The sequence below is a fragment of the Camelus ferus genome, chromosome 19 (assembly GCF_009834535.1).
Source record: "Camelus ferus isolate YT-003-E chromosome 19, BCGSAC_Cfer_1.0, whole genome shotgun sequence".
Lineage (NCBI taxonomy): Eukaryota > Metazoa > Chordata > Mammalia > Artiodactyla > Camelidae > Camelus > Camelus ferus.
In genome coordinates this window covers 13,610,325-13,638,009 of record NC_045714.1, presented here as the reverse complement: position 1 = coordinate 13,638,009, position 27,685 = coordinate 13,610,325, and the positions used below count along the sequence as shown (strand labels likewise).

Genomic DNA, 27,685 nt, shown 5'->3' with positions numbered 1-27,685 from the left:
ATGGGGTCCCTTGGACACCGACAGGTCCTCGGGGCCATGACAGCCTCTCCTGCAGGGTGCCGGGGCCCTGCAGACCTCGCCCGGAGAAATAGCGCCCCCCCCCGCCCCCGGCTCATGCAGTGTTCCATCCATCTCAGGGAAGGGCAGTATGGAAGACGTGGTTAAAAACTCGTAAAGTGCCCTGCACTGGCAGTGGCGACGGTCCCTCGCACTCGGTAGTCGGTAATCCACGGATATTTACTCGGCCGGCGTGTGGTCAATTTTTAATCCAATTCGTCATCATTGGTACAGAAGCTAAAAAATGATTGTGCTGTGGTGCCTGCGCACTTCCTGCCTTCACCACCCCGAGGACAGGACTCCGCAGGGGAACACTGCATTTGCACACAGCCCGAGGCAGCCTGGGGGAGGGGGCCCCCCCGCAGAATCCACTCCAGGGCAGCGAGACCTGGCCTGCTGCACCGCACGGCCATGAGGGCTGATGGGGACAACGGCCCCACAGCCCCAGAGCAGACCCAGCAGCCCACAGCCCTCGCTCAGTGCAAATAGCTGACCCAAAAGGCAGCGAACGAGTGGGAGCAAATGTTTCCTCCGAGTGATGGCAAGACCTTGGATGCAGTGGGCAGGAGGCAGGGGGGTGCCAGCCGGCGCCTGGAATCCCAGCGCTGGGGCTCCAGACCCATGGGGACCTCTGCCTGGTGCTTCGAGAAGCAGAAGCCACCCCGTCACACAGTGAGCGTCCGCCTTTGAAGGTGGCCATCTGTCCATGGCTTTCCTGGAGCCAGCAAGGGGACATAGGGAGAGAAGCAGAGCTGGTGCGCGGCAGCCAAGCTTGGGTTCCCACGAGTTCACGCCCACACCTCAAGGCTAGTAAAGGCTGGGCCCAGGGCCAGTGGGAACCGCTCTGATCCAGGCGGGCCGGCCTGGCTTCCGGGAGGCCTCGGCCCGAAGCTGAGACGCCCACTCGTGGGGCTCAGAGTCTAGGGTCCTATCAGGACAGTGATCTCACGTCAGGGGAGAGCCTGCGTCTGTAACCGGGTGATAATTCGCTCCGCCACGATTAACATAGAAAGTCGGCTTATTTAACTTCTTAAATTAAAGCTTAAAAGCCTCTAATTAAAATAATACATCAGAGAACCATTCCTGTGGGAAGGTGAGAGGAGCTGGATGGATTCTGGATTCTTCCCTTCAGCAACTCAAGGTCGGAACGGCCGCCTTACAAGGTGGCTCTCTCCGCTCTGCGGGCCGGGCCGCCGAGGGCTGCTCTGGGCTCCGGTCCCGCCAGACGCTGCAGGTCGGGGTGCACGTGGCCGGCCCCCACCTGGCACCCCTGCTCCTCCCAGATGACGGCCCCAAGAATCAGAGTAGGGATTGGGTACCACCCACTCAGAGGGACATCCTTCTCCCTGGCAGCCGAGTGGGCCAAGATTTCGGGGAATGGCATCGCCACCATCCTGGTCCCGGACTTGCCCAGAAAGAGGGCGCATTGGCAGCTAGAACCCGGAGAAGGGCTGGTCCTGAGCCCAGGGACGGAAGGTTTAGTGTTTGGGCAGTTCTCCGTTTCTCTCTCCCCACCCATGTTATTGGAGCAGGGCTGCACGTGAGCTGCCTGGTCTCACGAGCACTGCCTTGGCAAGCGAGAGGGCCCTGGGAGGCCAGCGGCACGGCGCCCGGTACCCAGGCGAAGGATGGAGAAGCCCCCCGGGAGCTCTACACGTGGTCTTCATGGACAGGCTCTGACATGATGACGCACCACCTCTCCTCTCTCACCAGCACGCGGGCTCCTGCCAGGGACTCACAGGTCCTCCTCTCTCAGAACAGCCCATTCGTTCCAATGAACAAACATGCTGTTTCCCGGTGAGCACCCCCAGGCCTGCCCAACAGGGAGAAAGGGATTTATTCCTTAAAGCCACTCAGCACAGCTGGTGACTGATTAGTGAGGGGAACGTGAGACTGGGGCCAACTGGCAGCCAGAAGCCCAGCAGCCCTCTCCCCGGGGCTGCGGCTCTCTGGCAGCCCTGGAGGTGAGGTCGCTGCTCTGCACGTCAGAGGGACCTTCCCCACGTCGTAGGGACGTAGGTCAGAGGGGGGTCTCCAACCACCCTGACGCGGTCAATACCGACTCCAGCTTTCTTCCTAGAGGTTTGCCCCCTTTGTGCCTCAGTCTCCTCATCTGTGAAATGGGAAGAGTAACCATGTCTGCCCCACAGGGTGGGGTGAGGCTCTGACGGGTGAATGCGATACACAGATGGTAGGAGGCGCTCGGTAAGCGACGGTGATGACTCGAGAGGATGACGAGGAGTGGTGACGCTGACAAGGGGAGAGGACGTGTGATACGTCGTTCGTGACTCTCCTGGGACCAAGTGCCACCAAGGCACCCTTGGGGATCCCCGGTCACGAGCCGACACGTGTTGACTGCGCATCTGCTACATTGTGTGGGGGGAATGGAAGGCAGACAAGGGGTTCAGTCCAGTGCGGCGGGCAGAGGACGGTCATCTGACTACAGGCAACTGTGGTTACACGCTCTTCTCCCAGCCCTTTGGTGTCAGAACGAGAGAAAGGGTTTAAGAGCAAATCTAATTACTCACACGTCTGCCCTGGAAATTAACTTCTCCATGGGCACTGTCTGCAGTGAAAACAGGCAAGGAGAACAGAAACAGGGCTTTGGGGGCAAGGCACAGCCAGCACCAGGCTCTCAGAGACAGTTCCAGGCTCAGGACAAACGCTCCCGGGCGGCCTCCTGGTATCAATTACCGAGGTTCCTTTTTATCCTGGACCCAGACGAGAACTGTGCACTTAGACTGAAAACTGCCACAGGCTAAACGGGGTGGGAAAGATCCCATTTCTCTGTGGACCCATAATCACAGTTTCCCTAGTGTGCTGTTACCACACTGGTTAAAAAAAATTGTTCAGAATTTAATGAAAATGAGTCAGTAAAACGAACCCACCAAAATTCCAGCTTGAAAACAGAACCGCTCTCCTTCTAACCGGCAATTTCTGCGCAAACCCCAACCTACTACAAGAACCATTTTATCGTCACAGCTGGAAATTTGCTTTGAATTACCTTGATACTAACACTGACGCTCACTTAGCGACGGCGCACCACACAGCTAATGCATCTCGGGGGCCTCGTTTCTAACATCCAGCATTGCATGGTTATCACGTAACCAGAGTCAGGGATGCTCCACCAGAACAGAACGGCCCGAGTTCGTCTTCGCGCGATTAACAGCAGGCAGCTGCACATTAGTGTTGTTAACAAGACTGGGCGGGTTCCAGCCGAGCCATCCACCCAGGAAGCTCACAAACGCTCAAGCACCCAGTGGGTGCCCTACCCCGCAGCCCAAGCGCACGCAGAAGGGCGGCGACTCCGCTGAGACAAAGGCTCGACCTGGAATAAGACCGCGAGCGAGCGAGCGGCAGTTTTGCCCGTGAATTTTCTCTCTTCCCGCCCTCTGAGCTGCCGGGACAGCAGCTGTCACCTTACGAAGCTCAGTTAGCACACAAGCAGAGCCAGGGCTCGCCGTGCGTAAAACTCGCCTCCACTCGGAGGCGGCCTTGGAGGTGAACTGCTTTCCCTCCCCCAGCGTCGTCTTGGCCACGTCACACAAAACTAAAGGTCTTCTGGGACAAAGGTCAACAAACTGTGGCCTGCGAGCTTGAATCGGACCTGCCACCTGGTCCTGGGAGCAGTTCTGGGGGAGGTGGCCCCCGCCGCTGGCTCCTTACTGCCCCGGCAGCTTTTGTGCTACAAGCAGAAGTGGACATCGTAACAGAGGCCCTGTGACCGCAAAGCCTGAACTGTTTACCAGCCGGCCCTTTGATGGAAAACATTTCTGGACCCTTGTCTTCGACCACAGAACCCTCTGAACCACGGTGGGCTGCCTGGTGACAGGGTGGCTGGGAAGTGAGGCCAGCCCGGTCCTCCTGTCGCCTGTCCCCACGGGGCCAAGCCTGGCCTTTCTGGTTATTAGCTCGTGGCACGTAGGGTGTCCGTTCACCCGTGAACACAGCACCCGGAAACACACAACAGCAAGGTTAAAACTTATAAAAATTTCTCTGACTCATTAAGCGATGACCTTACATTTGGAAAGACCCAGAAATAAACTTCTCTTTTGGCCAAATGGAAAATCAATTTCCAGTGACATTTCTATTCATCAGGCCCCAAAGTGAGGCACAGACCAGAGCTGCGGGAGGAGGGCCAGGCTACCCGGGGCCCTGGGGCCTGGTGCCCCTGGTCTGGGACACCCCTGAGCAGGGCAGAGCCACCGCTCACCGGTCTCGGGGCCAGACACTCATGGGGCCGGTGACCCTGAAGCCTGGGGACCTGGACCGAGGCTACGGGACGCACGTGGATCCACGCGTGTGGCCTCTGTGAACAGCGGTGCTATGGTGAACGAGTGTGCACGTCTTCAGCGGGGATGGCCCCTGGAGCGGGAACTCCAGATCACAGAAGGGCTGTGTGACGGACGAGAGGGCGCCTGCGGTCTGTTTGCTCTCAACTGTGGCTCAGTTAAGAAACATTCAAGTTCACATTTGGACTCTGGCCACTGCATCTGAAGGACTCGTTGTATTTAATAAAAGTCTGTGTAAGGAGCACCCGGGGTCCTGGTGGTGATTGGAACACGGTCTCTGCACGGAGGACTGGACGACCCCCACCCCACCCACCAGGCTTTCCTCAATCACAGAAAGGTTGGAGTGGTTCCCCACCCGCCTCTGGGTCCTGGGGGCACACACATGAGGAGCCGACCAGAGAACAAAGCCTGTGTCTGCCCACATCATCCTGGGTGTATTTTCCAGAAAAGACCCAGGCCTGGATGACTCAGCGATGCCCAAATGCACACCTTTGTCACCATCGCTGGCACATGCCATGGTCGAGACTCTTCAGAAGAAAGGCAGAGGAATGTGCACGTGTCCCTTGGGGGCAGGGGTGCAGGGAACGATCCCACCACAGGGGGGGTGGGGGGCATCTGAGTGAGGGAGAGGGTGGGGCCACGCTCAGAGCCACAGGCAGAAGACACGCAGGCTGTCTCTTCCTTTAATACCGTTTTTAATGTGTAATCAATCTTTCTGGGCTGTCCCCAGAGGGAAGGCATAATGGAATCAGGCTGCCACACAATCGCAAGCCACGTGCATCCCGTTAAAAACGGGATTGTGTCGTGTCTCCTAGAGCAACCCCGATGATTCCTTGAGGTGGGTGCGAAGTGTTTCTAAAAATGAACGTTCTGTGTGATTTAAGTAAACTTGATATGATAGAGGAAGGCGCTCTGCCACTCTAATGAGCCTATAACTCATTGTATGGGTCCAATTCATCCCAAATGGAACTGCTGTTTACATGGAGTTTTTGAATAAAGGGTGCGATTTTGTGATTCATCACATCAAATCCGTTTTAGTCTCTGCACAAACGGCTCCAGAGGTGAATATAATCGGAAACACGGAAAGCAAGTGACTGCTTCCCCCAGGTGAGGGGCCCGGAGCTCGAGGCAGAGAGGCGAGGCCCGGTGGGGAGCTGGGCAGGCCAGCAGCGCTGTCCTGGTGTCCACAGCAGGTCGCTGTCCCACAGGAGAGTGGGAGCCACACCTCCCCTCGAGCTGGGGGAAGGAAGAAGCCCAATGGAGGATGCCGTGCGCTTCCGCGGATGGCGAAGGTGACCTGTGCTGAGGGAGTCAGGACAGCGGCCGCCTCCCAGGACAGGACTGGCCGAGCACGAGGGGCTTCTGGGGACGCCGGAGAGGCCCCGTTCTCCCATCTACCTGCTGGTCATGCGTGCAAACTCACTCTGTGGAAGTCCAGTGGTTTGCGGACTTCTCTGCGCTGTTCTACACCCCAGCGAGCTCTGCCAGGTAAAGCAAGGAAAAGGACCGAGTTGCTGTGAGTGAGACGCCGACAGCGCGGGGAGGAGGAGTCCTCACTTGCTCCTTCAGCAGCATGGATCGAGCACCTAGGGTGTGCCGGGCCCTGAAACACGCACGACAGTCTTCACATGCTTACTGGCTGACAGGCGCCCGGCGCCGGCCACGGGCCGAGCCCGCGTCTGAGACTCCACACACCCGTGTTCACTGAAGTGTCATGAAACCCTAGGAGGCGGGACCATTGTTACCCGCAGCTTGTCCCTGAGGATCCAAATGTCACGTTAAGGCATCAAGCCCACATCTCGCCGGTGGGCGGCGGAGCCCGGATTCTGACAGCCTGTCCGACCGCCTGTCCCCCCGCCCCACGCGCCCCTCTCTGCCTCTCGGCAACTTGCCACCAGGAGGGAAGCGCAGCCTCATCCCTGCCTTCCAACGGGCGGATCTCGCGCCTGCAGGGCGCTCGCCGGGGGGTGGGGGCGGCAAGGGGCGGCGAGGGGAGCGCGGCCCGGGAGGGATGCAGAAGGCGGCCGTGCGGGAGGCGTGGGCGCCTGGGAGCACAGTGCAGGGGTCCACCGGGAGACAGGGTTCCAGAGTGGGGGATGGACACCACGAGGGTGGGGCTCTCGCAGACCCCAAGGGAGGTGTGAACAGAGGGCGGGAAGGCGGGGTGGGGCCAGGTCATGGGAGCCCCAGGAGCAGGCAGAGGTGCGGAGATTTCAGGGGGGAACCCAGTGGAGAGGCAGGAAAGACCCCAGTCTGAGAGGGACGTGAAGGAAGGAAGGGGAGGCCGGGGGCCGACGGGCCCTGAGCTGGGGAGGCTGTGGGGGTACCCGGGCAGCGGATGCTGCAGAAGCCAGGGCGGGAGGGGGCTCTTTGGGGGGAGAAAGGCCTTCGGGAAGGAACGGCTGGGTCCGCACAGCCAGCCAGGCCTCCTCAGACGGCGGGGAGCTCCAGGGGAGGGCCGCCTATAAACCCAGGAACAGTTCATCCTGGGCGGAGACCTGCCGTCTCAGCTGTGGGTCTTTCTTCCCGTTTCGGGAATACTTCCCACACCCTCACTGTGCCTAGACTCCAGGGTCCACAAAGACAGTGACTCTGTCCCACACTGTAATTCCAGCATCCCAGACACCCCTGGGCCCCCAGGGGAGCCCTGAGACATCCTCTCTGGAATCTGAGTGCACCCCCTCATGAGGAAGGCGCTCCTGGTACAGATGCCGGGTGGAGGCTCAGAGAAGCCAAGCTGCCAGCCCAGAATCACACAGCAACAACACGGCAAAGCTGTGACTCGAGCCCAGGTCAGCCTGTTGCCGCAGACTGTGCTCTGGGCTGCCACCGCGGGCGGCCGCCCCCGCTGGGAGGCGACGGGGTCCCGGGGGAGTGTGAGGGGCGTGGCTCCTTAGTCTCTCCGCGTCAAGAAGACGCTAGGGGTGCGGACGATTCTTTCCCATGAACAGCACGAGGGGTGAACAGAAAGGCCTGCACATCCTTAAACAAGGAAAGTTCTGAATTCGTAAGTCTGTCCACGAAGAAAGCAAATGCGCACAGGCACCTCGCTTCGAGCCTGCCCCCCCCCCACTTCCTTCAAAGCGCCGACGTGTTTTTTAAAAGAAGCGCCTGCGTTAGCGTCGCTGAGCCGGGTGCTCTTCTTGGACGGACACCAGGGCTGTGCCTGTGGGTTCTAAGTGCCCTCCCGACACCCCCTGCCCTGCTCTGGCTGTCAGCTGACACCCCGCCCGCAAGACTCACAGCGCCCTGCCCGGCGACTGGAACGCTGTATCTTACATCAGCTGCTATTGGCTGGACCTCGGGGTCGGAAGGGCGGCTCATCGTGGCGTTAGAAGCAGGGGAGACACCGCTGCTCACCTCCCGGGAGGACAGGCCTGCAGAGTCGAGACTTGGCGAGACCGAGCGATGCTGCTTACAGCAGCCCTGTGGGCCTTCACCTAGCCCCAACGTCACCTCCTTCCTGCCGCGCCCGCCTCTCCCCCGAGAAGTCGGAGCCATTTGTGATTTCACAGAACAAGACGCACAACGTGTTCTCCCTGAAGGTGTCAGCTCCGCGATCTTCCTAACTCGTTTCCCCGAGCAGACCGCTTGATCCATTAGCTGGATGACAATATTCCAACCGCCCGCCGACTCCGTGACCTCCCAGGTCCTCCTTTCTCCGTCTCCTCATTGACGACACTTCTTTCTAGAAGAACAAGCATGGCGGTGTCCCCCTTAACCGTTCTTTAAAATCTTCTGAGGTTGGGCTGCGCCTTCAGAAGCTACTAATCTCTTCCTTTTTTTCTTTGAATTGCTTAAAAACGGGTGCTTTTAGAGGCAATTTATTTGCTACACCCTGAGAATTTAAATTTCTGTAAACATGCTTTAATTTTTTAAATAGATATTTTAAATCACGAAAATGCAACCCATCTGAATAAAAATGTTGCCCCAAGAATTTGGCGTGATGGTTTAAAAAAATTAAAATGTAAAACATCGTGGAGCTGGAACAGAGAGGGATTCATCTTCGCGTCTCAGACGCCCGCTCGGCCCTCCGTCCCCGGGCCTTGAGTCTCTCTTCCCCGTCTCCTCGCACGCTGACCCCGGCCCTGGACTTCCGCGCGGCCTGTGTTCGAGGCTGGCCCCTCTCCCTGACTCTGTCGCCCCCATCCCACCGCCTGAGCTTGGGCCTGAAGCCGCAGGACACCTGAGTGCAGGGCTGGGCTCCTGTTAGCTATGCAGGTCGTGGGATGATTCTCTGTTGCATTTCCACCCCCACATCTCTCTGATCATTTCTAACTTTTAAAGCGTGTAGGGCACCGGACCTCACCCTGATGGAAGACCTGGCCACCTCAGAAAGTTGGACTCTTCCCCAAAACAAATTGCCAGGAAGCTCCTCGGGCCCCTGGGTCCGACTCCCAGCACCAGGGCACCCGGGGTAGGGGGAGAGGAGACTGTTAACCCCCACCTGCGGTGAGGATGCAAACCCAGGGTGGGGGTTCTAAGGTCACACCTCCACCTCCTGCCCCACCGGAAAGACAGAGCCAGGGCAACTCGTCAGTCAAAGGCATTTTGAAGGCGCCTCAGCTGACCACAGAGTGTGGCCCTGTCTGGATCTGAATTCAAATGATCCATTTTTAAAGAGGATATCTGAGGCCCAGGGCACGAGGACGTGATGCTGCAGACGTCAGGGGATGGCTGAGAACGTGTCCGCCTCCCAGATGCTCCTGCAGCCCCAGAGCGGGCGGCGGGGGCTGGGAGGACCTTCCTCTCCGCAGCTTCAGGGCAGGGAAGGTACCAGCTCTGCGAGACATTACTAAAGGCTGGCGGACACTCTCGGGACCCCTTGCAATCGCGCAGCGCTCGGGAGAGCGGTGTTCCAGAGCTGCGGTTTGTGACTTTCTACAGCAGCCCTGTCGTGCGAGGTCGCTCGGCCGGGCTGCTTCTTGCTTAAACCCCTCAGCCTCTGTCTCCGATGTGCCCTCAGCACCTTGGGTTTTTAAAAATTCTTTTAATAACTGAAATTAGAACGAAAATGGTGCTCAGGTTGGCAGTGTCGCAAGTGACAAACGAAACCTATTAAGGCTGTGAAATTAGCAGAGCTAAGTGACATCCGTGAATTTAGCAACGTTTTATGGCCCAGCCCAACTCTGCCATCCAAACTTTTACTCACAAAAGAAACTCACTTTTCCAAATCATGGGAACTCGAAGCATCATTTGTAGAGTCAAGGTGGACCCTTTCAAAGGGCAGGTGCGGCTCCAACCCCACCTCCTGGGACAAGGTGTACGCGCATTGATGGCGCTTCTGATGCAGGAGTTATTTATTAAAAGGAACAGAAAACCCTTTTCAGATGTTCTGCTTATAAAATGTTCCCCACGTGCTACCAAAGTTCACTGAGCTGGTAAGGGCTTTCTTCTCTTGTGTCAGTGTCAGAAAGCTCCCCAATATTGTGCAGAGCAGGGATTCCTGTTCACCGCCAGGGCCGCTCCTTTCATGACCGTGGGGACTCCAGTGCATCAGAGCCTCACAGCTGACACTGCGTCTGCAGAGGGGCCATCTAGGGGAGGTGGGAGCAGGGAAGTAACGAACTTCACACGCCTCGGGCCAGCCAACGCGACGTCTAAAATGCGCTGGGGCCGTCGGGAGGAGAGGGCTTGTGCGCACGCGGCACAGCCTTTGTGGAGAGCAAGTGAGCCACGCCAGGAAAGCTGACGGTGAAACAGCCCTTCGGCCCAGAGAATCCAGGCAGGCACCTCAGCAGGCGTGAGCACCTGGGCCAGGAGTTGCACATAAGGCTCCACGTTGCCACACTGCTTGCGACGACACAAAATTGGAACCGACCCCTATGGGTCAGGGCAGGGCGGGTTCTGCTACACCAGCAACCAGCCACCAGGTCTCAGTAGCTGAACCCCATACGAGGAGTCTGTCTCCAGGTCAGCCACCCCGGGGCAGCTGCCCCGTGGACCCGGGTCCAGCATTCCATGCTGCTTGGATGGGAAGGAGTTCCATACGAGAGGGAGGGTCCTGAATGCCCTCCCGGGGTGGTTAAACCTGGCGACATTTGGTGACACACCCCACCCCACCCGCATTTCACTGCCCAGGTCCACCCCTGACTCTGAGGGGCCATCTGGAGCAACCCTCTCAGGGGCTCTGGAGGGAGCAGAGGGGCACAGAACACCGTGCCCAATGAGTGCATTCCAGGACGGCAGGGTGGGATGCCACGTACACACAGTCCAGATAAGTCGACAAAAAGTTTAGTGTAACCTCTGCACACACATGGCATAGGAAAAGTACAAGAGCCTGGGTGGAGAGAGGCCACACTCAGAAGTGTCACTTCTGGGGACAGAAGGGGATGTCGTCTTTCCCTTGATGATCTCATTTCTGCAAAAAGTCAGTTAACACCTATTAATTCCGGGTGGTGGGCACCCCGTGTTTGCTTTGTCATTTGCACTTTTCAGTGTCTGATTGATTCTGTTTACAGATAGGAGACTCACCGATATGCTTGCTGAAAACAGAAAACCCACCCCACGTGGTAACACAAAGGAAGAGGCAGCGGACACTGAGCTCGGCCCGACTAAAGCTGGTGCTGGCGAACCCCTCCCAGGCCCCATCGCTGTTCTGAGGTGTGAGCTCCCTGCGCCTTATTTACCCCGCTCGTTCAATTGCACAAGCATCCTCTACATGCTGACTTGCGGGCGTCAAGTATGGGCTGCGGTGCTGTGATGGCAGATGATGGGGAACTCCGTGTTCTGATTAATAACCTGAGCAAATCCTAACGGAATTAATGATGACTGCGGTATTCAATGATTTTCTGGAGTGGTACGGAAGAGACGCCAAATTTCCCCTCTGACACCCTCTGGGCACGCGGGTGAATGGCAGGGAGCAGCCTAGTTCAGGGCCACAGGGACTCGTCAGGTTTGTCCTCCCGCCCGCCTCCTGTGATGGAGCACGAGGGAGAGACATGAAAGGAAGCGGGGATTTCGGTGCCCGGAGAGGGGCCGGCAGGGCGTCCACCGCGTGGTCTGTTTGTTGGATTACTGCCTTAGCAGGACAACTCAGGAGCAACCGAATCGCTGGAAGCCACCGAGTTCCCACACATCAGGTTCTGCCAAGGGAATCTGCCTTGAAGACACACGGATTCCGTCCAAGTTCTGAAGAGTTTATCCCAAAGTCAGGTACTAGAGATGTAGACATCTACCGAACGGGGCGGTTCTTTCGAATCCTCTCTCACTACTGGTGGCTTTGCAAGGTCCTCCCTGGGCCAGGAGACGCCCCCGGCTACCCCCACGGGCCCAGTGTTTGCAGGGTGCACTGAACACCCCTGGGAAGAGATTGTGAACAGAACCAAAACCCCAAGACCGGAAGCTGAAACCCTGTGACAGAAAGCACGTGAATTCCCCATGAATTAGCCATTGAAACCTGGGTATTTGTTCTCCCACATTCTGCAGCCTTCCCTTTCAAATGTGGCGTGGGCCGGCTTCATGAATATTTCCCAACATCCTCCCAATTTCCAGGGCACAAGCTGTATTAACCAATAGGCTTTTGGCTGGATTTTCATGTCTTTTCATGTAATTTTTTGCCTTTCATAAAGTCAGTTCTTTAAATGTGCTACCACATGCAAGATCTTTCTAACTGCAGTTTCTAAACTGGATAAGGAATATGTTCCTGTTCCTTCACTGCCCACCCAGCTCCCCGCACGCCTGCCCGGAAAGGGCGGGGGCTCTGTCTAGGTGCCAGACACAGCAGGGGACCCCAGGTCCTGCTCAGTCTGTTCCGGCCCTTCCTCTGCCCACCTGTCCACACCTGACCACAGACCAATCGGTCACCTCCCTCGGCCGAGGCTGCTCAGGATTTGGGGGCGGCAGGGGAGGAGTGGGAGCTAGCCACCGATACCCCCGGGGACAGAGAGTCACCCTCTCCACCCTGGAAGGAGGCATGACCCCGGGACCAGCTCTGACCAGGGGGACGCGTGCAGAGCTCGGGGACTGTGCCCCTCTCGTCCTGCTGCAGGACGCTGGACAGGCGTGTAGGGGCTGGGCACAAGGTAAAAGCCACAGGGACTCTGGGCCAACTCACGGCCAACAACTGCGCAGGAGAGAACCCCTCGGCTGTGGGCGGAACTGTGCACCCCCGTTCACACACTGAAGCCCGAAGCCCCAGGACCTCAGCGTGTGACTGCTTCAGGAGACAGACTCTCTAAAGAGGTAATTAAGTTAAAATGAGGTCGTGGGGTGCACCCTAATCCAGCAGCCCTCGCAAGGAGGCAGAAGCAGGGAGCAGCAGGGGTGCGTGTCTGTCCCCGAGTGACAGGCCCAGCTGAGGCCTGGCAGGGGTGGCGCTGGCCCCATCTACGGGGGAAGAGGCTGCTCGAACAGGAAGAGACTCCAAGGAAAGCTCGCAGGGAATCGGGTGCCCCTGGTGCCCCAGTAACCAGAGGTGCTCTTTTCCTGGCTCTGCAGCACTGGGGTCTGTGTGACACGCGGGTCTCAGCGGGACAGTGGCACCGACCTCACCCCTGGCCTGCGGGTGCCCGCACGCTGCATTCCGCCCCACGAGAACTGCAGGTGGGGGACCCACCGCTGCCGCCCGTGGGCAGCTGGCCTTCACAGCGACGCAGCGAGGCTGCTGGGACCCGGGAGGGCACGGGTGGGGCCGCTGCTCGGCGGGGCCGCTGCTCGGCAGGGCCGGGAAGCGTCGGCAGGGCTGCCCCAGCTGGCCGGCCCCTCTCACGGGGCTGCGATGCCGGGCACTGGGGGGGATGGCTCTCTCCACACCTAAGCCCGGGGAGGCCCTTCTCAGCCTCCCCTTTGAAAGGCACAGCTGGTTCCTCTTGAGCCTCTGCCTGTGAGTCTCTGCAGGGAAAGGGGGAGGGGGCTTGAAGATGCTCCCGGAACTCTGCTGGGGGGAGGGGAGCGGGGGGCACACAGCACAGAGAACTTCCCACTCCCTAAGTCACCTTGAAATTCTTAACACTTAATGAAGGAAGCGCCCTATGTTTTCATTTTGCTCTGGGCCCCACAGATTATGGCTCTGGTCCTAACTTTCCCCACATATAATTTATTTCTAAAAACATTTTACTTAAAAGGCTTTCTGGACAACTTTAAATCGATTTTTTCCCTAAGCCTGGCTTATGGCTGTTATTTTAAATCCAGCTCTGTCCTCTCTGTATTAGTGGACATTTTCAACAAATGGACTTGTGGTCTTGTCTCGTGGGACCGTGGGTGGGGCCTGCACACACAAGGTCGGTCGATCCCTGATGACCCTCCGGGTACGTCCCCAGGGCCAGGGCCCCCATGGGACTCAGCTCACCCTCCATGGGGCTGTTGGAGACCCAGGGGAGGCTACTGGATCCATTCCTTATCTAACTGCCTCTAATCTGCCCTGGAAGTCAGTAAACCCTTAGATCTTGCTTTGGAGCCTCAACTTCCTCATCAGTGAAATGGGAATGATCACAGCCACCCAGCCTGAGTCATGAGGTTTCTGGGAGATCCACTAAGTAAGGTGTGGGCTCAAGTGACCTCAGGATGAAAGCTCAGGTCAGGGCAGGTGCTCCAGGCAGACAGGGCTGTGACCGTCTCCGTGAAATGTGTCTGGGAGCCAAATGGGCAGGGCTGCCTTCTGAGTGAACCTGGGTGAAGGTTCGTTTCCCACCACGGCCACGCCTGCCAGAGGTTGCCACAAGAGGCGGCATGCTTTCTCTATGGTATCCCTGAGACAGAGGCCTCGAGAGACCAGACAAGGCCCAAGCTTGGGGAAGGACCTCAAAGGAAACAGGACCTGATCAGTGCAGATGCCCAGGGACCACTTCTCAGCTCCAGACCCCGCAACCCAACCCAACGACGCCCCGGGGTTCTCCAGAGCAGGCGCCCACGGACGGCTGGTCTGGGACTTGGTGGGCACCCAGCCCTGGTCAGGCCGCGAGCCCGGTTTTCACTGTTCACCAGCTTCTCAGCAACTGCATTAAATACAGAATGCACACACACAGTCACGGAAGCCAAGCAAGGAGGTACCCCTTCTTCCCCTTCGTGTGCTCCACCAGCCCCCAGCCTGGTTCCACACGGGTCACTCCAGCTCCACAAGGAAGTCACAGTGCCCCGTCTGCACGAGATGCGAGAGCACGTGGGAAATGAAGGGAAAAAAGCTGAATAACCTCAATAACATTTTAAGCCACAAAGTAATATTTCTAGAGCAGAGTGCAAATAGAATTTTACATAATGCACAGAATAAACGCCTCTGAAAAAATCAATATTTCCAGCTGGATGTACAAATTAAATGATGATATTCAAGTGCGAGATTAAAACAATGATTTAAGATAGAAATTGAGTTATATTATCTCCTGCCTGCCTACTGCTGAATATGTTAATAGAACAAATTTGTTAGCATGCAGCCAGTTTATCTCCCTAAACAGAAGGAGGGGGTGATTCCTGTCTAAAAAGCCAAAGGATGGCAAGAGAAACCTCTCAAAGCACGGTTTGGGCGGGGAGTCAGCGAGGCTGGATGCTGAGGTGGGTGTCGGGGAGGCTGGATGCTGACGTGGGAGTCGGGGAAGCTGCTGGGTCCCCCCTCAGGGAGACACGGGATTAATCTTCCAGAGGCGTCCAGGCTCCGTGCCTGCAGGTCTAACGCCTCCCGAGGCTCCCGGGCCCTCCCCACGCGGAGGGGTAATCAGGCCTGGCCCCTGTGAGGCCTGCGGGGCTCAACCTCCCACGGTGAGCGCCCGCAGCCACATCCTCACCGTCTTCATTCCCTCTGAAGCCTGGGAGGCCTGCTCCGGCCCCCCGAGACTCCCACTCAACAAGGCAGCAGGAGGCGGCCCCGCTCACGTCCCCGTACCGGAGCGGCTCTGATGGCAGAGAAAGGGGACGCTAAGGGAAGGCTCGCTGGCCTCTGGGTTCCTGGGTCTTCCCATGCCCAGGGGACACGGGGCACGGCTGGATGACCTGTCTGCACTGCAGGGTCTGTTCATGCTGGTGACAGTGCACCATTGACAGAGGGGAGCAGCCGGCCCACCCACTCAGTCCAGGACTGCCTGTGAACAGGTGGCCCCAGGGGTCTGCACATGCGGCAGCCTCGCTCACCTGTCGGCCCCAGACCTGCCCTGCGTCGCCTGCCCTGATGTTTCCCGCTGCGGTGGACCCCTTCTCCTTCAAACTGTCTTCCCCCTTGAGCTCAGTGCCACCAAGGGCCCCGACTCGTCCTTGGCCCCCCTGACCGTGCCTCCTCCTTGCAACCCCCTCCCCACAATCTCCCAGACCTCGCTGGCCGGCTTTCCTTGCGGAAGAAGCCACGTGGAAAACAGGAGACGGAACTGAGTTCCACCCCAGCTGGTGGGCCTGGGGACCCCTGCCCTGATGAGAACAGAGCCTCAGTCCCAGCGGACCTACGCTTTTATACCCGAGACCCCGGGCAGAGAGCCGGCCTGGGCGTCTGCCCCACAGGACTGGGGCACATCACTGAGTCTCGTCTGCCGCCGCCAAGTTCGCGGTAATTGTGACCCCACGGCAGAAGGCCAGTATCTGTGCGTCTGTCGACCGCACCAGGCTGGGCCCCACATTCCCACAGAGCCCTGCGAGGGGCCCCCACACCCCAGGGCCTTCTCAGCAGTGACACCATACTTCTGGATTTTGGCTAATTAGATTAGCAGGCGAGGCCCTCTGGCTGGCTGCTAAGCGGTTTCCAGGCAGGGGGAGCACTTGCGTGAGGTGCTCTCCGCTTCCTTCTGTGTCTTCCCACGACGACCTCTGCCCGCGCTTCCATTCTGCCGCTGCTCAGCGCTCTTGTACTTCTTGATCTGTATGCGAAGCAGGTCTTCCTACAGACGAGCTGCTTTAGACACGAGGGGTGGGGGGTCTGAGACGCAGGGACCCGTTGAGTGCGTGGCCCGGACGACGCGTCTCTATTTTGGTATCTGCCCCGCGTGCCTGTCAGGGTGCAGAGCCCAACACGGCACCAGGCGGACCGTCCTTCACAAGCTGAGGTGAGAACAGAGGTTTAGTTTGGGCACCGTCCCGGGCGCTCGCGGAATCAGGCTGCCTCTTTGCGGAGCCACATGGGGTCCATTCTCCGGGGCTCGTCAAGGTGGGCCTGGGCGTGTTCCGCAGTCACGGGAGCCGAGCTGGGCGGTTTGTTTCAGTTTTGCTGGCTTGCTTTCGTCAGCGTCTCTGCCCAGGGTGGCAGAAGGCCACAGGGCCAGCAGCGGGGGTCACTCCGCGAGGCTGTCTGATGCTTTTTCCGGCTGCAGGTCCCCGCCCCCGCACCTGAGCAGCGTGGAAGATAAGAACCAACTTCAAAATCCCGGGTAACCTTGGCTTTACTAATAAGCAGTTTTAGCTAAATCCTGCTTTTAAGATTGGGTGTCCCTGTCTGATGCTGGTGGAAACACATTTCCACATCCAATTTCCAGTCTGCATTCAGACAGTGCAACCCCGGGGCTCTGTGCCCAGCCGGGGCTCAGCCCCCGCCCTTCTCAGACCCACCTCGGTCCCACGAGCGGGACTTGCTCGGTGCTGCCGCCACCATCCACAAGCGCCCCCATGGGCTGCCTGGAAGAACCAGGAGGGGTCTCAGTTTCTTGTGGATGAGCTCGAACCCCTGCCCTCCACAAGCCCACCCCAAGGGTGGCCCGTGAGCCCCATGCACAAAAACCTATTCATCTAAATTAACTCAGGGACACTTTTACAACACACAGCGTTGTGTGCCAGACATTCCAGCACTTTGACACGCATTCATTTAGTCCCTGTAACAACACTGAGGCAGACCCTTTTGCTGTGCCCATTTTACAGATGGGGAAACCGAGGCAGATGGGGGCCACCCAGCTGGGGAGTCTTGGGGCTGGGGCTCAGAGGCCGCAGGCTGGGTCCAGGGCCTCCCGACTCAGACAGCCCTGATGGGCAGTGAGTCCAAAGACGCTAAGATCGTTCAGTCCCATTTCCCCCGTGACCCACCTGTGTGGGGGCCTAGACACGAGCCACACGATGGGCACTAACTGTCCCGAGAGCAGCACAGAGCAGCTCCATGTCTGAGACGCGCTGCAGCCCCGGCGGGGTGGACGGCATGGCGCCGGCGGACGTGGACCCGGCAGACTGGTGTCAAGACGCTTGTGATGTTGTGACTGCCTGCGAGCTCCCACGGACCACGGCCCCTTCTCTGGTGCTTAGACGAGGCGCACATGCTCCCGGGCCCGCCTCCTGGATCGAGCGGCCACAGCTGGTGGAACAGATCCCACTCTTTCGTGATATTGGACCCTCCCCATGTCGCCTCTGCCCAGACAGAGTGTTCTCGTCGCCCGTCTGCGTCAGCGAGGCCCCACCTTTCCCCGCTCTTTACTGCTGCCTCGTCCTGGGCACCTGGCGAGGGCAGGGTCGGGACAGCTTTGCCAGACCCCGGCTGTGCGGGTTCAGTGCATAAATCCTTGGGTCCCTCCACCTCTCTGATGGTTCACTCAGCTCTGATCTACAACAGAGGACCCCAGATCTCATCAGAATGACATTCTAGGGGTCATTGTGGGGTAACATCCATGGCAGCTAAAGAGTAACAATAAGGCCCTGAACACATCCCACCCAGCAAACATTTCTCCTAATAAAAGAATCCAGAGCAAGAACAGGAAGTTCTGAGTGTAGGCTGCAGATTCTCCAGGAATCACGCTGCAGATTTCCTGTGGATGGATTCCACGTCACATCACCACACACTTGTGTGAAATTATAAAAACCAATACCCACCCTGGGATTGCACAATAAATAGAATTTATTAAAGCACTTTGAGGCGCCTCCGGTGAGAAATTCATCTCTGATCCAGATTTTAATAAGGATTATATAATCATAATGAGACTGTAATAAAACAGCATTACCTGAATAATCCATTTTATTACCAGTTTTATTATGAGTTGCCATTTATTACAATTCATGGGATATCTGAAGCATACGTAAATGATGTGATAGGAAATACACGAGGAACAAGAATTAAGGTATACGTCTGTGTAAATTTATCTTCCTGATGGCCCAGATCTCCGGAATTCCGAAGTTTATACAACCAGAAAGGATCTCAAGAGAAGGGTGAAAACGTGGCTTTGGGTCTCAGGCATCGAATATGGACGTGTCACCAAGAAAATGGCCACCCCTTCCCATGGATGTGAAATCCAGAGTCTGCGGGATCAGGCCTTCGTTCGGAGAACACTCTGCATGACGCCGGAGAGCCTCTCCACCAGGGGCTCTGCTGGAAACCCTTCTACCCTGTCTGACCCCCGCATTAGTGTGTGGACCACACCCAGACCTGAACAGCCAAGGGGCATGACCGCGCGTTTGCACGAAGAAAACATAACACATCGAGAAGCAGGCTCAACACCGCTTCCCTCGTTAAGGACCAGGAGACGAGGAAGAGCGACTGGACTTGTGCGGCCCTCCCCGTCTGTCCTGATAGTGTTTCTCGCTTTGATTCTGGGTAATTTCTAGACTGACTAAATGATCCGTCTTCTGCCTCTCGGTTCCCATCGTTTTGGTCTCTTCTCCCACGTTTCCTGCCCTCTCTCTTCTTTCTCCTTTATTATTATTATTTTGATGTGCCCTATTCTTCTGCAAATTGGTAAAATCCTTAAGAAGTGGGATCCCTCAGCCCCTACTGTCTCTAAAGCCCAGAATAACACTCCGTAGACTGTCTGACACGTCTGGTGGCACCAAGACGTACATCCCTCTCCCCAAACCAAAGTGCCCAAAACAAGAGGGAAAGCCGGATGAGGCAAGGAGGAGTCTGCTGAGCCAGTCCTGGTTAACGGACGCCCCTCTGCCGCGTTCTGCGACGTGCAAGGGTGTCCCGTCCTATTGAGGAGACACAGGAGACACACAAGTGAGTGGGACAAGGAACAGACGCCCCACACGGGTAGGACTGGGGTGACGTCTCATCAAAGCTCCCACTCACTGGAGGCCCCGGGGCAGGACCCCCTCGCTGCTCTTCCACAGAAACACACAGGGCGCAAGGGACGTGGGGCAGGAGATGTCGCAGGCCTCGCCCCTCACTGCACACCCCCCGCCTGTCCTCTGGAAGGCAGGCCCGGACCCCTGCTTCAAAAGCACAGACTCCTCTCGTGTGAGGCACCTGAAACAGTCAGAGGTCCGGGCAGTCAACAGTGGGAAGAACGGGGCTGAGCAGGGGCTGGGCCCGGGGGAGGCGGTGTTTCGTGGACCTCAGTCACCGTGCACGCGAGGGGAGAGGGGGCCAGAGGTCTGCCCTGCAACACGGCCCCGTGCAGCCCGTGAAAAGTTAGCAGGTACTTTGAAAACTGTGAAGAAGGTAGAGCTCCCACAGCAGGTTCTTATCACGAACAAACAAAAACCACAGCGCAGGGGCACAGAGGCTTTCAGACGTGACGGGCACGTTTACTACCTGGACCAGGAGTGCACACTCTTGCCAGCATCTACCAAACAGTGTACGTTAATCATGTTCAGCATCTGATCAACCAGTTATACAATGAACTTGGGGGTCGGGGGAGACACGGATCCGATGCTTAAAAAAAAAAACTTATTTATAAAAACCTGGAGTCCTGGTTCTGTGGTTGTCATTCTCGTGTGAAGATTCAAAAGGACAGACACACGACTTGCTCGCTTTTCTGGACGTGTGTTGCAATGCAGTCTAGCGGAAGTTCGAGAACGCGTGAGCCAAGAGCCCCCAAAGTTTCGGAAGTGCCCCTGGGAGCAAAGCGCACCCCTGAGCACCCAGGAGGTGCGGCTCCGGCCTCCCGCACGCTGTCGCTGCTGCCTCGGTGGCAGCGAACTTGACAACCAAACTTGAGTCAATTTTCAAAGAGCTTTCTGGAAGAACGTAATTAGATTAGAATGTTACATTTGTTAATTTTTCAGTTGCTCATTAAAACTGACATGTCATTTGATTTTGACAGAAACCTTTTTATCTTGAAGCAGGGCTGTAGGCTTTTTTTCCCCTCCAATAAAGCTATATTTAGGAAGTTCTGAAATGTGACAGCGGCAGTCATGAAACTGAAACCACGCTCCCCGTCTTTCATCTCTGAGAACCATGAAATGGATCGTCCTTCCCTGTAACGCGTAACAAGAAAAACAAATGAGGCTATGGTCTTTATGTAAACTTTTAAAAAGGTGAGTCCATCTTGGGAAGGAAATCCCCGAATCCGGCAGTGTTCAGGGCCCTGCTCCGTGGAGAAGGGCCCGGGACTCGGAGCACAGGATGCCTGCGCTGCAAAGGTCTTTGATTCCTTCCTGGTGATGTGACCCTCGCTAAGCCCCGGGTGACAGGTGTGACACAGATGCCAAGTGGGCTGCACTCACTCCTGCAGAGAGAAGAAAAAGCAGCCTCTTGTTTCGGCTGTGTTGTGTTCAGTGGGAGCTTCTGCAAAGTTAGAACAGAAACACCTGGGTGGTCGGTGCCCATCAGACAAGGGGTGGTGGGCGGCGGGATGCACGGAGACCCTGGGGGTGGAGAGCCTGGGTCCAAGCCCCCTCCCCTGTGTCGGCCACATGAACTGGGGCAAGGTGGTCTGTCCCTTCATCTGTGAAATGGGGGTAATGAGAGGATTAACTTTGTGGCAAAGCCGGGCATCTGACCACCACACACATGTGCCCCGTCCACTGGAGCAGGTGCCCACGTGGGGACAGCCCTCTCTTCCAGGTGGCGCCCTCGCTGCTGCTGGACAGACACGTGTCTCTCTCGACTCCAGCAGTTGGATGGAGGGGACTCCAGGGACTCAGGGAAGCTGGGACAGAGGGAGGCTTGGTTTCTGAAGAGGGTGGGCGGGGACACCTGCAGTGCTCCGGGACGCCAGCAAGAAAGGGGCCGGCAGAGCCCCGGGGACCGGATTTCTTGGGTGTAGCCTCTCAACAAGGCGACAGTGGCTATTGCAGAGAGAGGGAGACTCGTGGTGCCGAGCACGCAGCAGACGCTTCATGAATCTTTGCTTTCCTCCCTCCTTCTGGGCTGTAAGCAAGTCATTGGCTCCTACACGTGGAGGGGGCTTAGCTGAGGTGGGTCTCGGATACAAACGACATAAGGAACATGTTTGCTGGGGTCACGGCCATCTCTGCACACACCTCCCAGAGAACCCCCCGTAGCCTGCGGAGATGCCCGCAGGAAGTAACCAGTGCCACCCTTCCCAGGCGCGTGTGCCGGGCCCCAAGCGATGGGAACCATCCATGGAGGCACCGTGCACACCCCGGGGGGAGCGAAAGAAACAAACCCGCCAACCCTCTCACCCCCAGAGAGACTCCCACGGAGGCCCTTCCAAAACCAGAGCTGCAGCCAAAACCCTGTCCAAACCGCTGCTGTTCCGGCCTGGTCTCCCGTCACCAGAAGCTTCCAGCTGCGTTAAATTACACAGAGGATGAGCGAGCAAGTGGGCATTAGGACGAGCCAGGGAATTCGCCCCCTGAGAGGTCTGTCCAAGGTACCACTTGAGCTTAATCACCGCGGAGCTATCGTTCAAACACTGACCCGCCCTAAGTCATTTCTGACCCGAGAATAAAAAGCTGGCATTGGAACCAGCCTTGCAGTTTTAACGCCTGTCTCAATGGTCACATTAGAATAAAGGTTTTTTTTTTTTATTTAATGGTGGGGAAGGTGAGCAGAGGTAAAGAGAAGCCACGTTTGTGTGCGAGATTCTGGTTGCTCTTCATTAAAGGCTAGATGGGAGAATCTGTGTACCGTTTCAGCTCAAGAAGTCTGTCTGTAGTCTGTGCAAGACCTGAAGGTGGGGGATGTGGGCCTGTCACATTTTCATTTTGAAATAGTTTGACTCACAGAAGTTGCAAGCTCAGTGCAGAGAGTTCCCCACCAGGGTCCCCGATGCCACCTTACATGGGGGGTCTGCACTCAGGGCAGGGTGGGGACGCCGGCATGACACAGGAACTCGGGCGCAGACCTTGTTGGGGTTCAGCAGTCTGCATGGCCCTCGTGCCTTACATGGCGTGATTTAAAGTCACCCCTGCCCCCATAAGGCGCACATACCAGGAAGGAGGCTCACTCCCCGGGCCCCCGACAGCTCCTGGCCTGGGACCCACACTGCATCTTCACCAGAGGAAAGGTGGGTGGGGGAGGTTTGGCCGCATTCTCTGATACAAGAAGCAATTCTGAGACATTTTCTCAGCTGTTGCTCCTGTGACACAACCTGGTTTTTCTTCCTCAGATGCTGTGAACTCCTGAAAAATGAAGACCTGCCTTGACCTCGGCCTCCTCCTCGCTCTGGGGGCCCGGGCGGGTCCTTCCCCGGGGAAACAGAGGCAGGAGCTGATGAGACCCTCTGGCCGGAGGCTCTGATCCTAGGATGAGCCAGTCCTGGCTGACGCTGGGCCTGATCCCCAGACCAGCTTGCAGGACGAGCCCAGGGCTGCTTTCTTTGCAGGCCTGGGAGATGCTCTGCTGCACCAGGAGTGCTTCCTGAGCCATCCTCACGGGGCGGGGGAGGTCCTGCCCACCCCATCCCCACCCCAGAACCTGGGCAATGTCTAGGACATGTTGGTTGTCATAACTGGCGGGGGAGGGGGGTGCTACTGGCAACAAGCAGCTGGGGGCCGGGGCTGCTGCCGAACACCCCACAGTGCCCAGGACGGCCCCGCATCAGAGGACGGGCCAGCCCCAGTGTCGTCCGTGTCCAGGTCGAGAAACCCTGATTTAACATCCTTGACCCTGTTATGCAAAGATTTCTTATCATCACAGGCTCTTATAAAAACACCCCATTATAAAACTTGTAGAAACATGTATTTTTGAGAATAAAAAATATTCTCAGAAATTGTTTTTGGTGGTGGGCCAGAGAGAAGAAAAAGAAAACAATGAACAAATACTTCATGATATTAAATTGGGATCCAATCCCTTTCCTGTTTTTTTTTGGACTAATCTGAAGCGGTGGGGGCGTGTAGATTCTGCTTCTGATTTTGTTTTTCCCTTCAAGTCACAGTTTTAAACAGGCATCCACAAGCCAGCTGTGATGCAGCTATGTTTCCCACCCCTCCTGCCCTCACAAACGGCCTGGATGTAATTAATGCATCAATGTTTTTCTTTGTTCCAGTTCAAGTTCAATTAGTTGGATCAAATGACATAATAGGTATGAAAAAAGCTTTGAGAAGACTTCAAAGCACTACAGACACAGAAAATGTCATCATGGAAACCATGGAAAACAACCTGCCCCCGTCACAACTACAGGCTGTTTGCCTGGGTTAGCGCTAACAGGCCCCGGTGTGCGCACCGCGTCAGGATTTACAAATTGCTTTCACGTGCGTTGTCCCCCCACAAGAAGGTGACGCGTGAGCCAGATGCGACACCAGATCTACAGCGCCAGCCCGTCTCGCGAGTCAAGCCGGAGGCAGCGCCCTCCTCCGCCAGGCGGTGGGCAGTGAGTGAGGCGTCCGCTCCCTTCCCGCGAGAGAACAAGCAGAGCGGTGGGCTTGTCCGGGCACACGGCCGCCGACAGCTCTCGTGTATCAAAAGGAGTTTCCTCCCAGTGGTAACTATTTTGATTTTACTCTCACAGAAATGCTAAACTTGGCACCACGATCCCATTCGGGAAATGGGCGCAGATCTTCCTGGTGTGAGAACACACTACTTACAGGTAATGAAAGCAGAGTTACCCGCCCGGACGACCGGGGAGGAGGGCAGTGTGTCCTCCCCTGAAGGACGGCAGAAACGGGCATGTCCATCCACCGCCCCCCGGCCACTCGACCCGAGGGAAAGCGGCCCTGGAGGTGCCCGGAGGCCCGCTGTCCGTTGCATGCTGCACGTGGCCAACTGGCCAAGGTGTTCATAAACGAGTTACGGCTCTAGATCTGGAGGCTGCTGGAGGGAGAAACGTAAGGCCGTGGAAGAGAACGGTGGGCAGGGGTGGCCTGGAGAGGGGCTCTGGTTAACCCTAATCTCGGAGCACTCTGCAACCTAACTGGGGATTCATCTGTGGATATGACAGGCCGTGACCTTGGACAGAGCCCCTGATGATGTCTGAAATGTCCCGGCAAGCATGAGGACACTGGGCCTCACACACGTGGTTGGAGCGATGGCAGGAGGTGGGCGGGTGGGTGGACTGTGCCAGCTCGGGAAAGCTGGACTCACCCGTCTGCAAACGGGTGGGTCGAGGAAACATCAGGAGGGGAAGTTCAGACAGAAGCCAAACAGACTACCGGTTCTGAAGCGTCTTATTTCGAGGCACCAGCAGCTGATGGTGCTGGCCCGCCTGACAGCAGACACGCACGGTGAATGCAGTGCAGCCGCCCAGACGGGCCTCCGAGTCAACAGTGCTGTGATCTTGTCCACTCTGCTTAGAGCAGAGTGCTGGAAAGGGCTCAGCCCATCTCAGCGGTAAATTTCTGACTCATCAATTGGCCAGGATGACCTAAAGTTGAAAAATTGAAGGGAAAGAGGAGGCACTGGAGCAGATAATAAGGCCACACAGGCACCTGGGTGGTCAATTAAAGTTTCCACGGCCGGTGGCGGCCGGCCACGCGTTGAGGGGAGGTTCCAGGCTCCGGCAGGAGCTGTTCGGCCGTGAGCTCTCCCGGATCTGCAGCTTGCCTGACCGAAGGGGGAAAATGAATCAATTAATAAAAATAAATTACCTTTTACCAAGTTAAATAAAAGCTAACATAAATGAAGCACCGTGTGTGTGGCAGATTTACGCTCGCTATAACCATTCCATTCCAGAATGGAAACGTTTCAATGTGATATTAAAAAAGATCAAATTAAACTGTAATGAATGCGACACTCAGTGCCAGAGACGGCACCGCTCTCCTTCGTTTTCAGGGTTCCCAGCTTCAGCCGCATCAACCTTCCGGCTGCAGTGGGGGGGGGGTCTTGGGGGGTCTGATTTTCTTCTCATTGCTTTTCAGAGAGAAAAAAACTGCTGTGCCCCGGGGACGTGAGCTGGCTGGGGGAGGGGCGTGGCTGAAGGTGCCCTGAGAGAGGCCACAGGCCGGAGTGTGGGGCCCACGGGGCCCCCCACCGGCTCTGCTGCTTGAGAGCGTCGCTGTGGTCCATGGCAGCGTACGTCCTGCTTCCCGCGCTTGGCTTCCTCCGTGTGCAGCAGGGACATGCGGGTGCGCGGCCTGTGGGCTGCGGGCACGGAGAGGATGCCCAGGAGGCTCTGAGGACGCGCGGCCCCTGTGGGTGCTGTTGCAGGGGCAACGGAGGGGTGAACTTCGGGAGGAAGTGGCCGCCGCACCCTCCATCTTGGGCCCTGGGCACCAGCCACTCACTGAGACCCCCCCCACACTGCACCCCGTGGCAGCACAGGCAGTGACAACGTCCTGGGGCAGGAAGAGGCCGGGGGGGGCAGCCCCGGGAGGACAGTGCTCCGGGCTCGGCAGAATCGGCCCTGCAGCGGTGGGAGTCTGGACGTGGAAGGAAGCCCACCGCGTGGGGCCCCGTCCTTCGCGATGTCAAGGGCTGCCTTGTGAGTGGACGGCGGGGCTCCCTCCTGGGCTTCGCCATGGGGGTCACAGATGCTTTCATAATGGAAAAAGAGAACTTGACTGGTGTCCAGATCCTGCTTTGAAAAAACGATCCGATTTTGATGGACAGAATTCATAATTTGCCAAAACACACTAACAAACAAACAAAAAACCCAGCCTTGATCACAAAGCCGACACTGTCCTGTGAACGCTGACTTCTCTCTCAAACGTAAACCTGGTGAGTTTACACGAGGGGCGAGGACAGACCAAGCTGCGGTCTGCAGGCTCCGAGTCACCAGCAGCCTGTCTTCGAGGGACACCTGCCCAGGCCGCCAGGGACCAGCAGGGAAGGAGGGAGTGTGTCTTGAGAACGCGGCTCTAGCCTGATCCGCTGGTCCCTGGAAGCCAACACTGGCGCATTTTTAAGTGGCTGCTTATGGAATGATTTTTTCCCCCACCCACTTCATCTCTCTCTGATGACCTACTTTCGGTCTTTCATAAGCCAGCACTTGGAGAACTGGGTCATGATGGAGGGCGGCTTCAGTGATGGGTGTTTTTGTAGACTCAGCCATTTATCCTCTGTTATTCTGGGCCTGAGACAAGATGATGCTTATTGTTCAGACTGCAAACAGGAGAGCATGGCCAACTTAAATGGTCACAGCTCGTGTCCCCTATGTTTAGGATTCTTCTGTAAAAACTCCAGGGGTCTTCAGAGCAGCTCGCACCCTCACGCACGTGTGCACATCCTGGGTACCACCGTGGGGACTCCGGAGCGGCCACCGGTTAGATTGGAGAGAGCATTCAACACGTGCAGGCTGGACCACTGGGCGGCCCGCTGCCTGGCCAGCGGACAGGAGCCTGGCTGAGTGACCACCTCCCAGTAAGTGCGATGGGCTTGATGACAAAGTCTGCCGTCACCGCAGATGAAGGGTGTGCTTTGCAAAATGTCAGCGTCCCAGGAGGCAGGCTTCACGCTTCTCAAGAGCTGACAGCAAGCCGTTTCTCTGCAGGCGTCCCATCGGGAGCACAGGGATTTTCCAGATTCTTTCTCTGCAGAACAGCCGTGAGGAAAAGGAGCCTCACAACTCAGTGTCTCGGCGCCTCCAGGGCAGGGAGTCGGCGCGGCGCGTCCAGGGTGACGGTCTGGGCAGGGCGGTCAGCGCCGGTCCTCATGAGGAAGCTCGGAGCTCCCTTTAACGTCTGCCAGATACTCCCTATGCGTTAAACCCGCTCTCTCCGCCTTTCTTTCCCCATCTACACAAGGCTCACAGCGCCACGTGATGCAGAACCCATTTTACAATCCACGAACAGACTTGTAAAGAGCAGTGAATTGTCTCGCACGAGTGTCTGAAGGGAGCCTGCGCTGGCCAAAGCGAAGAGGTGTCTTCTAGACGCCTTCTCTTGGTGGCTGCGGAGGGGCCCGTTTCTGGGCCTACAGCCTCGTCTAAGCGGATGTGATTCAGTGCAAGGGCTTTTTAAACAAGTTCTCCTTTTCGGGAAACACGCAGGAGAGCCACACTGCGAGCCGGGAATTAGAGGGGTCTTGCAGAGGCGGAAGAAAGCACAGGGTGTCTTCCAGGCCAGGGGTCCCCAGAGGGGGACTTCCAGGCTCTGCCTCGGCAAACCGAGTGGGGCTGGGCTCCGACGCCTGCCCCACCCTGCCCCCCGGCGGTGTGAGGCACCCGCCCAGCACAGGTGGGTGGTGCTCCCCAATAGCTGACACTTCCTCCTCGACTGATAACCTGTCCCGCCTGACTGGTGTCTTCAGCCCCACGCACCTACGACCCGCCTCCCCTAACATAATTTAGGACACACGTTCCTACCACGTTTACCACTCATGTAACCCCCCGACCCAGTCCCGCTGTGGGTGTCCAACCACGAAGCTACGATCGGAAGTAAGGTGGGGCGGCCGGCCACCTCCTGGAACCCGCAGGCGGCTCCTCCAGCAGCTGGCCGCGGCGGGTTTTAGA

The 27,685-nt window shown here is 57.2% G+C and overlaps 1 protein-coding gene across 5 annotated transcripts in view; it reads right to left on the bottom strand.

Moving 5' to 3' along the window:
- Window positions 1-27,685, bottom strand: part of CDH4 (cadherin 4) — a 465,344-nt gene that overhangs the window by 249,876 nt on the left and 187,783 nt on the right. The window lies entirely within an intron of this gene.